The sequence below is a fragment of the Populus trichocarpa genome, chromosome 2 (assembly GCF_000002775.5).
Source record: "Populus trichocarpa isolate Nisqually-1 chromosome 2, P.trichocarpa_v4.1, whole genome shotgun sequence".
Taxonomy (NCBI): domain Eukaryota; kingdom Viridiplantae; phylum Streptophyta; class Magnoliopsida; order Malpighiales; family Salicaceae; genus Populus; species Populus trichocarpa.
The window spans coordinates 19,316,561-19,328,664 of NC_037286.2; the positions used below are offsets into that span (position 1 = coordinate 19,316,561).

A 12,104-nucleotide genomic window follows, 5' to 3' on the forward strand; every position below is an offset into this window, starting at 1 on the left:
AGGTTCTAATCGGGTGATTTATCATTAATGGCTCATTTTAAATTATTAACATGATCATACTAATAATCTTATTTTAGTAATGTTAATACTTGTAAATGTTGTCAGGTATTCATGGTGCTAACTTATGTCAACAACAAATTAAGTTCCTTTCATAGCATAGGTGTTGGTTATCCATACAGTAGGCTATGAAAGAATCAAGTATTTATTGTATCAGGGGTTGTACACCACGAATCTAGACTCACCACTTAACGAGCAGGGTATTAAGAATGAATAAGATAACAATTATAAAACATGTTAATAGCAAACTTTCTTGAATATAAATATTAAAGTCCATGTTGAGTTTATACTATACTTATTCTTACACCGTTAGTGTAACCTTTTTACCTTAGAAAAATAAACTTAACTAAACATAATGAAGGAGAAAAACATAAATAAACAAGATAAAAGCATAGTTATGATATAAATTAATTAAGTATAGTAAAGGAAATGATAAACATAAACAAGAGATTAATGAGAATATAACATGAAATAAAACTTGAACATTATAAAAATACAAAGAAAGAAAGCAAAAGAGCAAGATTTTGATCTGAAAACCAAGATACCTAAATGTATGGATAATGCCTTCTTTTATAGCTAAATTTTAGAACTATTGATTTGGTGGCTAACTATTAATTTGCTGGCTGGACAAAATGTTATTGATAACATCAGAATTTGAATAGATGGTCTCCATGAAAGTTGTGGGTATTTATCACAGCTTTCCAATAAAAAATGAATGAGCTCATTTTGACTTCTAGAACTCGACATATGTGCTGAACACTGAATTATGTCTAGGCAGCATGACAAATTCAGACTTCTCTTTTGTTGCTACGATTTGAACTTGAAAATGACAGTATTGAATCTTAGACTCTTCATGAATGTTTTAGTCATATGTCTTAGTGATGCAACCATATTATTCGATAGTTTCACCCACATTTAACTAGTGTTTTGCCTATGTTTTATATATAAAATGCCTTGATATTCTTTGTTTTATGTTTTGAAGGCACTTTTGGATGAAAGATGCAAAAAGGAGTAAATTGGAGATAATTGGCAGATTTGACCTTCACTCGATGTTTTGTGCAGAGCGTGAGCTGTAGAGGTCAAAATGAAGTGATTCTAGTGGAATTAAAAAGCTAACATCCATACCTTTCTGGACATCTAAGGCAAGAAAATAAAATAAGGAAGAGCATAGAAATCGCAGCCTTCAAAGTCAAATCTTGCAATCTGCCAGTGTTGATATTTGGCCATTCCGACTTGCATATCTGGAGCTACAGAAGTCCAATTGATGCAAACTAAATGTTTTTGGATTTGGTACTCAAATTCCTATAAACATTCCAACTTTCAGACAAAAAAGATGTCTTATGAGGGAGATATGATTTTTCAAAGATGACAACTGAATTCTGCCAGCAAACAGGTTTCGTGAAGAAACGAGTCCAAATTATGTTCCAAAGCATCTAAACCAATATCCAAGTTTTTATTTCATCAATTTAGCTCCTCTAAGTCAAATCTTGAAGATTTCATGCAAGGCTATTTCTCCTTTTTTAGGAAAATAGTTATTGAAGTACTTAAATGTAAATTGTCTACTTAAGGGGGGACTATTTTGTAAAATAGAGACTAGGGTTTTCTAGGATATAAAAAGAATAAGAGAAGAGAAGGGGAGCAGCCAGCCAAGAGGAGAAAAATGCCCCCCTTCTCTAAGAAACTCAAAATTATGCATTCTTCCTTCTTTTTGATTAGTTGTTCAACAAATATGCAAGGCTAAACACTTTTTCTTGGTTACAAGGACACGAAAACCTTCAGATTTCAAGAACTGTGAGATTTATTTTACCTTTTCTTTTCAGTTTATGTGATGAATATGTTTGTTCTCCTATGCTTATTTTTCCTATGATTGTTTATTTTAATTGCTAGAGCGGACTCTAAATTATTATTGTAGACAATCTATTGCTAAGTTTGAGATCAAAACCGGAGTTGTGGTAGTTGAACTTGTGAAGCAATTGAGTTTAATAATTGTGGCGGATCTACGTTATTAATCTTAGGGAGAACATTCAATCAAATCAAACATAGACTGTGGACAGTTATGTTTTCTTGATTAATCAACTTATCTAGTTCTTAAGGATGTCATTGAATTAAATTACTAGTGCGGACACTGTGGTTGTTTGATGGTTAGGGTTAGTTATACGGCGGATCCGTTAACTAACCAATATTAAGAAAAGATAAATATTCAGAATATAAATTGATATTTCATTTCCATGATCAGTTCTGATTTCTGTAGGTGGATGTGTGTTTGCGACCAAGGTTTGTTCTCTTGATAATTTTCTGATTTTATTTAATTTCGCTTGATAGTTTTCTAATTTATTTTCCTTTAGCCTAGATAACGTCCAAAATCCCTCCAAGTTGCATATCATCTAGCATAAAAATATGACTTGAACCTTCCTCGTGAGATCGACCCCTTGCTTGCTCTATATTATCTTGTGTGTTGTGTTTTAAGCTAGGGTAATTAATTTGTGTGACCGCGACATCGAAACACTTAGCTTTCCATCAGGATAAACTAGGTCTAAATTCAAGGTCTACAGCTCTAGTTATGACACAATAACCAAATGGTGTTCCTATTTGAATTGAACTAACTCAACTAGAATTTTCTTCTTAAGCAACCCTCCCTTTGTCTTCTCAATTTTAGTGGTTAAACACATCAAACAATCATCTAAATTATGAAATATGCCTATTTTGCAAATTTGCATTTAAAACAAGCATTTACCATAAATTAAAGATATCTTATACTATCAGACTTGTTATCATAAAACATGCTTAAGTTAGGGAATTTAATGATACTTTAAGTGCAATATGATGATACAAAACCTTAATAAAAAGACACTTTTAAGTACTTATCATTAAATAATAAAAGAATTATGAAGAGCTATATAAAAAGAGTGTTTGCTAATGCAACAAAAAAAATATTATAATTTTATTTGAAAATAAATCCAATGTTGAATTGTAACGACCTGAAATTTCCATGTAACTTTCATATTTCTCATCATGTCTAAGTATAATGGGGTAAGTTTTTTCTTTTTTTGTACAATCTATCTAACAATACATTCTATTATTTATTCTTTAGTTTACCAAATTTACAGCAGAGTTTCCCCTATAACTTATACATTTCCTCAGTTCTTTTATTATCCTTCTAGGCAACACAATATCAAATAAATCTATTACATACACATAGTAGCCTTCGGCTACCCATCAATTCAATTGTTTTTTCATTTGATTCTTTCACATCGCTTTTCACAATTCATCTTATATTCTTTCCATTTTCATTTACTTAAAACATACGTGTGATGGATACACACACACACACACATAACAAAAGAGATGCAATAACCAAATGCTAGAAACACAATCATACCATTTAGTACATTTCAATGTGAAGTTAGTAACACAATTTTAAATATTCAAAGTACATAAAAATAAGTACCTAACAAAATTATAAATAGTAAAACAACACAATCAGTGATGTCCCACTTCGTGTCATAGACCTTCAACATATATAGCATTATAAGAGTTATTAGTTGTCAATAAGACTTATGCTCATGATTTTTTTATGAGGGAAAGGAATCATTATGTTTATTAGCACTTTTAACAATCCTGCTCAAAACAATTTACTCAGGTTCAATATTACCTCAACTCATATGACAATACTCATGCTCATCATTACAACTAAAATAAAATTATAAATTTAACATTTAGCCATCAAATACATGTACATGGTTTTTCATAAGGAAGGAGAACAATATATTTATCTAAAATTCTTTTAGCATCGATTACATCATATAATATTGAATTACGCACTAGCTGTTATGGTGTCTAAGTTCATATTTGTCACTTTCGACATTGTCTTTACGACAAATTACGTAATACATTCAAATCTAAGGTTGTCGACTATACATCACCATGTAGCAACTCATTTTCTTAATTTTTTATTCCCCAATCAATAATTAATATTTCATTTTGTAAACCTCAGAAAAAAATAAATAAATAAAAGTGAAGAAATTCATCCATATGGTTAAATAAAAACAGGAATTCAGAAATTTTTGAATATAAATTTCCTAGCGAAATAATTCGAGACATTATAATAAACCTGGTATTGTTGAGGGTTGGAAGCACATGCTGAGATTCGGCATGAAGGGAAAGTTAGCTCCGAGGTTCATCAGACCATTTGAAATCCGAAAATGTATCGGACCTGTAGCAGATGAAATAAACTTGCCCTCATAGTTGGCCAAGGTTCAATGTATTTCATGTTTCTTTGTTGTGAAAAGCCGATGTAGACCCTTCGAGAGTGTTACCTCAAGTGCCAGTGGAGGTAAAAGAAGACTTAACACTTGAGGTAAGACCGATAAAGATACTCGATTGGGGCGAGAAAGAACTTTGTAATAAGAAAGTTCCCATCATCAGAGTCTTATGGCGAAGCTCACAAATCGAGGAAGAAAACATGGGAGAGAGAATCAGAAATGAGACGAAAATTCCCCGACTTGTTTATAAACTCAGGTACAACACTCAAATTTCGAGGATGAAATTTCTATTAGGAGGGGAGAATGTAAACCCCGGAAAAAAAAAAAGTGAAGAAATTCATGCATATGGTTAAATAAAAATAGGAATTCATAAATTTTTGAATATAAATTTCCGGGCAAAATAATTCGAGACATTATAATAAACCTGGTACTATTGAGGGTTGGATTTTATTGAAGAGAATAATACACTTAAAAGAAAAGAGGGGCCTAAATGCAAATAAGGGAAATTATAGAGTATAAATACCCTCTCCTCGCCAAAAAAAAATCTGCAGGAACCATAAGGAAAGAAAATAGGGAGTTTTGTACCCATTCTTACAAAATCAAGAGAGAAACACTAAAATTTCAAGAACCCATCCAAGATTAAGGGTATATAGATGGGATAAACACTTGTGTGCAAGGGATTAACAAAAAAATTGAACAAGAAGAAGAGAAAGGAAGGAGTTGAAAATCTTCAACTGGTTGAAGATTAAAATCTTAATTCGTATCGGGTAAGGTGTTCTAAACATGATCTTAAAAATTCATTTTAAATTCGATAATGAAATCAGCCTTGATATTGAATTATAAGTTAAGGTTCTTAGACATGAATTGGGGAAAAAGTATTTGTTGTTAAAATTAAGTTAATTCATGTGTGGTACATAGTTTATGAAAGTATTGTGTGAAGGGAAGGGAGTGACGAATCTGGACAGACTTGTCTCTTGACTTTCGGTGAGATTTAGGGTAGGAGGATGAGGGAATTAGGATCCGGTTCCTTCATAGAAATTGTAGATTTGAATGTTAGCTAACCAAGGAAACTGGTCTTGCTCAATTTGGAGATGTAGAACTCCAGTTATGGGTTACCAACTGAGACTGAGTCGTGACTGATTATGTAGGGCAGTAGGACTGATTAGTTGATGAGCAATTTTGACTATCTTGAAGGCAGAACTGGGTTCTCCTTCCTTCAGGGAACTTGTAGCCTCATGTCTTAGCTTTCTAACGAGATCAATCTCATTTAAAATGGAGTTTTAGAACTTTAGATATAGTTAAAAATCTGATGAGTGTTCAGACAGTAACAGTTCAATGTCAGTAACAGTTGGACAATAACAATTCAAATGTCTAGACAGTAACAGTTGGACAATAATAGTTCAATGTCTAGACAGTAACGGTTGGACAGTAACAGTTGGACAGTAACAGTTCAATGTCTAGACAGTAACGGTTGGACAGTAACAGTTCAATGTCTAGACAGTAACGGTTGGACAGTAACAGTTGGATAGTAACAATTCAATGTTTAGATAGTAATAGTTGGACAGTAACAGTTCAAATGTCTAGACAGTAACAGTTCAATGTCTAGACAGTAACGGTTAGACAATAACAGTTGGACAGTAACAGTTCAATGTCTAGACAGTAACGGTTGGACAATAACAGTTCAATGTCTATAAAGTAACAGTTGGATAGTAACAATTGGAAATTGGACAGTAACAGTTCAAAGTTAGACAGTAACAGTAGACTTTCACGTGAATACTATATATAAGAATATAAAAGAATTGAGTCATACAAACACTTGCACATTGAGATACTAACTCTGAAAATATACATGATATATGTATGTATGTTATTATGAGGAAATGAACATGCATAGAAAGTAACTTAGCCTTGCATAACTATTGAACAACTACTTCTAAAGAATGAAGAGAGCATGATTTTAGGGTTTGTAGAGGAGAGAATTTGTGTTTATTCTCTGCTGGCTGTTGCATCCTTCTGCTCTCCCTCTTTTCTGCTGGCTGCTAGCCCCTTCTCTCTTTCTTTTTATATGCTAAGAAACCATAGTCTCTATTTTACAAAATAGTCCTTTCTTAAGTTGGTATTTTACGTTTAAGTACTTCAATAACTATTTTCCCTAAAAAGGAGAAATAGCCTTGCATGAAATCTTCAAGCTCTGACTTAGAGGAGCTAAATTGTTGATATAAAAACTTGGATGTCGGTTTAGATGCTTCGGAATTTGGACTCGTTTCTTCACGAAACCTGTTTGCTGGTAGAATTCAGTTGTCATATTTGAAAAATCATATCTCCCTCATATGACATCGTTTTTGGCTGAAATTGGGGGCGTTGATAGTTCTTTGAGTTAGGAATCCAAAAAAATTGCGTTTGCATCAATTGCTCTTTTGTAGCTCCAGATATTAAATTTTGAATGGCTAAAGGTCAACACTGTCAGAATGCAAGATTTGACTTTGCAGGATGTGATTTCCATGATCTTTCTCTTTTTATTTTTCTTGCATTAAATTTCTAGAAATGTATGGATGTTTTCTTTTTAGTGCCACTGGAATCACTTCATTTCGACCTCTAGAACTCGTGCTCTACACAAAACATCGACTAAACGTCAAATCTGCCAATTACCTCCAATTTACTCCTTTTTGCATCTTTCATCCAAAAGTACCTTCAAAACATAAAATAAGGAATATCAAGGCATTTTATATATATAACATAGGCTAAACACCGGTTAAATGTGGGTGAAACTATCGAATAATATGGTTGCATCAAATATGTAAACCCCCGTAAAAATAATAATAAAAATAATAATAATAAAAAGAAAAAAAACAACACATAGGATCGAAGTAATGACGTTTCGATGAGTAATGGATATTCGGTATGAAAGAAATGAATAAATAGTAGGAATGACAATAAATGTGTCATGTGAGAGAGAGAATGATCTCCATAAACAAATTTAAAGGTATTGTTGAAGTCGAAAAGAGAGTCATGATTTTTAGTTTAAAACTTGTAACGTTAGCGAAACCAGTGACGAGTTTCAATGGATAAAAGAATAAGAAAAACAAAACCCAGAAGATATGTAAACCCCGGTCAAAACACGTATTTTGACAAATTAATGATAAATGTGGTAATATTGAATTTATTGAGTATAAATTAAGGGGAAATATCACGAGGATCTAAGTAAATAAATTAATGCATGAAATTCAGATTTTAGCGTAAAAGACATTGATTGTCTAGTTTTACGGTATCAATGATACATCTCAATCCGACCGTTGGATCGGGCTGAAATTTTATAAGGGATCTCCAGACATATTATTTTATATTAGGTTCAAATTTCGTGTCAATCGGAGTTTGGGAAGGATTTATGAGAGCACTGAAAATCGGGTAAATTGAAGAAGATGACAGAAGGGGCATTAATAAGGGCATTTTTGTAATTTTATCAAAACAAATACTCTCCTCTCCTCTCCTCTCCTCTCTTTAAAAACAGATCACGTCCTCTGCAAATGGAAAAACAGGAGGGAGACCATTTGTTTTGTCTCATTTTCTTCATTTTCTCTTCATTTCTTCAAGCAAAATCAAAAGGGAGTGTGCTTAGGAGGATTATATCCAAGAAAACAAATTAAATGACAACTTAGAGAGTTATAGAGCTTGAGAGAAACAAAGAGAAGAAGCTGGAAATTGGAAGAGGAGGACATGATTTTTGTAAATTTTTGCAAGAATTCATTGAAATAAGTTAAAGTAGCAAAGGTAAGCAACATACCCTTTAGTAATTTCGTTTTTCTCTCTTGTTCTTGCATGAGGAGAAGAAAACCTCCAAGTTTAAAATTCTAGGGTTCATGTAAATATTTTGGGGGAGTAATTGTTCATGTGAATTTCAAGATTAATTGCATGATAATGGCTTGATTTGCTGAAAAATAGAAGGAATAAATTGATTTGAAACTATGGGTTTTGGGATTGCAACAGGGCAGGAACTTCGGCAGCCATATTTTGACTTTGCACCGTTGGATTAGATTGAGTTTTGGATATGTTATTATAATCAATGTCACCTACATTCTGACCGGAGGGATTGCAAATATCAGACTTCTTTTGAGGGCTGTCACTGGAGGAACATTTCTGGAAAATCACCCTTCAAGACAGCTTTGTTCGTCGGCCGTTATATCATCGTTTCACCGTTGGATTGGTCTGGATTTTGGATATGTTATTCATCCAGATGTTATATAAATTCTGAACGGTTTGGATCGGAAAAGAACACTCCTACCAGAAATTATACTTCCCGAACAGCAAGTCTCCAAATTTCAGGTCAGTCCAGTATTGTTCTGATATCAGGAGGTTTAACCGTTGGATGTATGTTAATTTTGGATATGTTATTCTAATGATGATGATGTATAATTCCACCGTTTGTATTTATTGAATTCTAAATTTACAGAATGATGTTTTAAGTTTGGTTTGAGAAATATTGAATGAGAATATGAGGTTTAGCATAAAAAGTATGTTTTGGGACTAAGGATAATGGCAATGGGTTTAATGATGATGGTTGTGTTTGTGTTATGTTTGAGTCATGTTTGATGTGTTGATAAGTGATGATATAGTTAAATTCTATAAAGAATAGTGATTGACTAATACTTTGGTTGTGTTAGAATGGGAAATCATGTTGTAAGTTGAATTATGATATAAGGAATCATTTTGAGTGTGCTTTTGGAAAAATTTGGCATGTGTAGTCATTGATGAAATTTAAGTTAAATTACATTGTTTGGTGATAGATTAAATGTCTTGGGACAAAAGAAAATCGGTGACGAAAAGTCATGCCCTTTGGACATTGAAGATCATTGATGAAAAATTGAATTAAATGGGCGTTTAATGTTAGTGTAAATAAATTCTAATGTAAATGAATTTAAATGACAAGTAAGAAAATAAAATACATTCATGGAAATTGTTTACGGAAGTATTCGATTTTGTGAATTTATGAATATTATGAATAAATCGGGAAGATTCAATAATGATTCAGGATGTTATATTAAAAATGTAGGAGAAGCATTTACTCGACTTCTCAGGAGCTCGTATAGTAGGAGCTTAAGGAGGGACTGCAAGAGGGGCACAACAACAACAAGGAAGAGCGAGTTGAGCTTCTGCAGCTGGTAGGTGTTCTATACCTACACTTTTTACGTAGCGTTAATTTACTAACTTATTAAATTCTTGGTCTTTGCGTCTATGGGTGAAACCACAAAGAGAGGAAATTAACGAGAAATTAAAAATGGATTTGAGTACTTGACTGGGTTAAGAATATGGATTACACTAATAGACTTCGTTGATGATTATTCCTCGAACTTGATTAGCCGGTCCCGAATGCGGAGGCTAATGATGTTAATAAGGTTTACTAACATCGGCATAATCATCCCTGAAAACGAGGGATACTGAACTTGATTAACTATTCAGGTGAGAATAGTTATTGATATTGACCGGTGCTGTCAATATCGGCAATCACACGAAACTTGATTAGCCGGTCCCGAATGCGGAGGCTAATGATGTTAGTAAGGTTTACTAACATCGGCATAATCATCCCTGAAAACGAGGGATACTGAACTTGATTAACTATTCAGGGTGAGAATAGTTAATGATATTGACCGATGCTGTCAATATCGGCAATCACACGAAACTTGATTAGCCGGTCCCGAATGCGAAGGCTAATGATGTTAGTAAGGTTACTAACATCGGCATAATCATCCCTGAAAATTAGGGATGCTGAACTTGATTAACTATTCGGGTGAGAATAGTTAATGATATTGACCGGTGCTGTCAATATCGGCAATCACACGAAACTTGATTAACCGGTCCCGAATGCGGAGGCTAATGATGTTAGTAACATCGGCATAATCATCCATCGGCATAATCATCCTTGAAAATGAGGGATACTGAATTTGATTAACTATTCGGGTGAGAATAGTTAATGATATCGACCGGTGTTGTCGATATCGGCAATCACATGAAACTTGACTAGCTATTCCTGAAGTGAAAGCTAATGATGTCAAGAATCTTGACATCAACATTTCCAGAAATATTCCAAGATATTATGGAAAGAAAAATCTGATTGGCTATTTCATGTTAGCAATAGTCGATAACATCAATCAGTGGTATTAATTTTGATGTTTACAATGAACTTGATTAGCTGATCCTGATATGGGAGACTAATAACACTAATGAAAATTTATTAGTGTCAGCATTCCCTTCCAAGTTTTAGGGGAGAGGTATTATAATGATATTTCCGATAGGGAATAATTAAAAATATTAATGAAATGGGGATTGACATCTTGATAGGATTATTCATTCGGCCTTGAAGAGGCGGATATTGATTGGAAATTATGGAATAAGATGGGCGGAGGAATTAGTTACCCGGTGATGGGCTAGTGGCATTAGTTTTGTTTTCTAATGACCAGAATATACAACTTGAGTTGAACTTACTTGTGTGGTGTTAATATTGTCAAGATGACTGACTTGTCAGATTATAAATGGAATGTTGGATGATACCTAATTGTTAAACAAAAATGGTAATTTGTGTTTATGTTATGGATTATTGAAAGAAAAAAAAAGAGAAACTGATGAAGATCTAATTCTTGTGAAGGATGGAGGCAAATATCGTATCGCTTGGGACGTGAGACTAGAAGTTCATTAACCATGGTAGGTGTTATACACTTAAGGAATGCAATGCTATATATATATATATATATATATATATGATGTATTTTGAATTAATGAATGAATTGTAATTGATATAATTTGAGAATCATGTCCTGCGCACATGGAGGATGTCAAAGAAATTATGACTAATAATGTAAATATGTTGTATTAAGGTTTCGTGTTGTTGCTGGCATGATAAGAATTTGGTGATAATTATAATAGTGTAATAAAATGCCAATAATAGTGATAGATAATGAAATTTGGCCTTAATTATAGTGGTCAAATGAGATTAGGTTGATGAATTAAATAGAATGATGTATGTATGGTATTCACATTATTTGAAGATGGATCGGATGTGAATATTGTGAAAATGATGGCAGGTTCCATGATAATGAGAGATTTTACTGAAAATCTAAAGAAACATTGGAATGTGTCGAAATGGGCACAAGAAATTTGTAAGTTGAATATATTTATAAACTAAAATTGGACCGAAATCATGATGAGTTTGACAACTTATATGGAAAAGCCATAATGGGTATAATAGATGTTGGGATTGAAATTGATATAAAGAGATAGAGCAAGAGGGAGAGAAATCACATGGTAGATATTATAATGAATTAAATGCGCTCGTGAGGTGAAACAAGACACAAAATGAAAATGTTGAATGATTCTAGGAAGGATGAATAGAGACGTAATAATGGAAGGATAAATGAGAATTTCAAGGAACTATGATTGCATATCGTTGAATATATGTTTAATTACTTGTGCATGTATTGTGTGATTTTCCTTTTATGCTATATTTATTATATACATTATGAAATTGCAGGTCCTTCAGATTCACGCCAGGAGTAGCGTTTTAAGTCCTCTAGTCTCCTTTTCTATGATTGAATAAGAAGATGAACATTAATGTATTTTGTCTTTAAGGAACTAAATGACTTAATATGTAATAGTACTCGTTTTACATTAAGTGTCGGACATAAAAATGTATTATTCTGTATTTGTAATCTTAGTTTGTTTACTTGCAATTGTTATGAATTATGTGTGTTAATGGGAAAGAAATGAGCATGCGAAATGTGAGGCATGTACCATGAA

At 32.9% G+C, this 12,104-nt stretch overlaps 1 long non-coding RNA gene across 1 annotated transcript; it reads left to right on the top strand.

Moving 5' to 3' along the window:
* Positions 1-8,671: 8,671 nt before the first annotated feature.
* Positions 8,672-12,104, top strand: LOC112326540 (uncharacterized). Its single transcript, XR_002980266.2, has 3 exons — positions 8,672-9,475; positions 10,957-11,012; positions 11,839-12,104. It is a non-coding gene; the product is annotated as an uncharacterized LOC112326540 (long non-coding RNA).